The following is a 2911-nucleotide window of genomic DNA, read 5'->3' as shown; positions in this document are numbered from 1 at the left end:
TGTTCCAGTACTGCCCTCCACTTCCGAGGGAATGACTTATTTTTACTTCACCTAATTTTATCGTACTACTGTAGTGTAGGTAGGAGTATTTAACAGGATCAATGCTAAAAAAATACTTTCATTTTAAGAAAATAGAAATTAGCTACGGAGTTATGCTACTCTTTTACTACATACTCTGTTAGAAATAGAACTTTTGATAATCCATCGTAAAATAGTATTAGCAATAATATTTTTTTGTTTAGCAACAAAATTAATTATATGTCGTAACTTCATAATTTTTCTACTGATACCAGAAATAGTAATATCAAGGATTTGAGCCCGCGGGTCAAATGAAATGCTTACCTGATTTTGAAACCAAACCATGGTCAATCTATAATTGGAAAGCTTAGCACACACTAAACAATGATAAATAAAAGAAAACATACAGTAGACAAATAACATTAATTTGTGCCAACCAAACTAAGGTGCACAACATTTGCCCCGCACTCGGAAGACACTTTTTGCGAAGGTTGATATAATATCTTGGACCTTGCTCCATGTACACCAGATACGGCCAAGTTTATTGCACTTCTGATGAGCCTCTTAAAAAACTATTTTTGTCATATGGCTCGTCTCCAAATACCCTGTACTAGTTCATGTAAATACTTGGATTTGGGTTGGCATATGCAAGAAACTCTGGATCCTTTTCCATAACCGTAATCTCTTCATCATCAGAAGCAATCCACAACTTTATTCCTTCTCCGCATGCACTTTCTAGAAACACAAATTGTTGCTTGGATCTTACATGAGCAGCAGCCAAATCCCCCATATGAGCAACCCAAACAGGCTTTTCGCACCCAAAATTAACATCATATAGGCCCATATTGCACCAACTTGTGAATCTAAAATCTTTATATTCTCATTCGTTGACAAACTTTCAAGCACCTCATTGAGCGATGTGAATGCACACTCACTGTCTATATCTGTTGAAGATATAATTAAGTAAATTAAAAGAGTGAGTTTTGAATGCATAATCAAGCGCACCCTCTTACATCTTAAACTTTTAAAAATAATTAGATGATCATATAGTTCAGCAATACCTTTAATGTTCTCAGCAGTTAATTGGGCAAACACCTCCCTTAGCATTATTACCAAATCAGGCAGCTCCATGCTAGCGTCTAAAGGGTCGTAAAAGGTAAATGCCAACCAAAGAAGGTTCCCAAAAGTGTTTTGGGGCAAAGGTGGCTCAACGCGAGGCCTCAGATTAGCTGGATGGGTGATCATTAAAGTCTGTGGTGCATCTGTGAGGGATGAGGCTGCTGCGATTCGTTTGCAAATGAAAGCTGTCAACGCTTCAATTTTAGATGGAAAGGGAACGATTTCGCTAGATGTATTAGCCTTGAGGGCTTTTATGGATTTGGAGTCGAACAAGAACCTTCTCATAGGAGATTTTGAGCCTTGGAAATAGAAGTTCTCGAAATCTCTTATGAACTTTGTTGGTAATGATTCTATCGGAGGGAATAAAGACAATGCTGAAGTGAAGTCTGGATGCAGTGTTTTAGAAAGAAATTGCCCATGTATTGTTTTGGAGCGAAGTACGACACATCTCTTCAGCATACAATAGTCAATGTACATGAATTTAGTGTCGAAAGAAGGCTATCCAGAACAATTATCTGTTTTTCATGGACAAAGATGTTCCTTCAAATTTAAAACTTAAATTTTGTGTTTACATTTTAATTTCATGTTTTATATAAGCACAGAAATTACCGAGTTTAATGTAAACAACCTTCAAGTTTAAACAGTCTTTCAATTTAAATCTTGAATTTAAATTTAAATTTAGATTTGAATTCAAGTTGTAAAGAAATTTTGAAATTACCAAGTCTGTTAATGTAAGCAGCCCTCAAACTCATTTTTGAAAGTTCACTTAATACGACTACCCCCTCTGCCCTAATTTGTTTGGAACTTAACTTTTCAGTTTTCGACATAAAAACTATACAAAATTTTAACCAATATTCGAATTGTATTTTTTTCTCATATTGAGATGAGACGAATTACAACTTATAGTTTTTGAATATCTAAGTTTTAATTTTAAAATATTGAATTGATGATCTAATCCAATTTAGCTTAAGAGATTAGTGAAATTTGACTTTTGGAAAATGAAAAGTGTCACATAAATTGGGAGAGATGGAGTATATATGTAAAATACAACCTTGTGAAGCATGCAAACTCCAATGGCTATTCCACCACATTCAAATGTGGTGGTTTGGAGAGCAAGGAGTGGTTCATAACTTGGCTCTAAGCAGTTTCCTTTGCATGGAAGAAAATTGTAAGGAATCGAATATCAGGACTCTCAAGAAACTCCGACAGATTAAAATTTGCTTGTGCTTCCATGTATAAAACTCCCTCATCACTGCACTCAATGGAGTGTTCATCTTTGAATCTACCAGCAAGAGGGTAGTAATAACTTAGGGTTTCAGCCAGGGATTTTTTAAGGGATTTTTCATCAACAACGTTGGTATTGTAAAAGAGAATTACTGGGATGTATGAACAAGGAGTAAATTGGTCTAGGAAAGACATTTTATAGTTCCTCAAGTGTGCTGAGGAGTTGGTATAGAGGGCTTGATGCATTCCTTGGAGAGAAGTTTAACATCCATATTTTATCAAATGCAGTGAATTTTGTGATTATCCTAGTCTCTTGGCTGGCCTTTTTAAGGATATTGAAGAGTACTAGGATATGCTCCCTAGTCATGAAGTTAATACTCTACCAGTAATTCCATAAAAGAATACGCCTAACTTTAAATTGAGGGTACAGAAGTTGGTGATAATCCATCGGTCGTCAGAGAATTCATTCATTGCATAGGAATTTGTCACAACCCAACCAGAAGGCCATGACGGATATCCGGACCTAACCTATCGAGCACCTTTTGACATA

The 2911-nt window shown here is 35.7% G+C and overlaps 1 pseudogene; it reads right to left on the bottom strand.

Moving 5' to 3' along the window:
• Positions 1-346: 346 nt before the first annotated feature.
• On the bottom strand, positions 347-2706 carry LOC132606501 (stemmadenine O-acetyltransferase-like; annotated as a pseudogene).
• Between the last annotated feature and the right edge of the window lie 205 nt (positions 2707-2911).

Source organism: Lycium barbarum, chromosome 8, assembly GCF_019175385.1.
Source record: "Lycium barbarum isolate Lr01 chromosome 8, ASM1917538v2, whole genome shotgun sequence".
NCBI lineage: Eukaryota > Viridiplantae > Streptophyta > Magnoliopsida > Solanales > Solanaceae > Lycium > Lycium barbarum.
The sequence above is the reverse complement of the archived record's forward strand: the minus strand, read 5'-3'. Positions and strand labels throughout refer to the sequence as shown.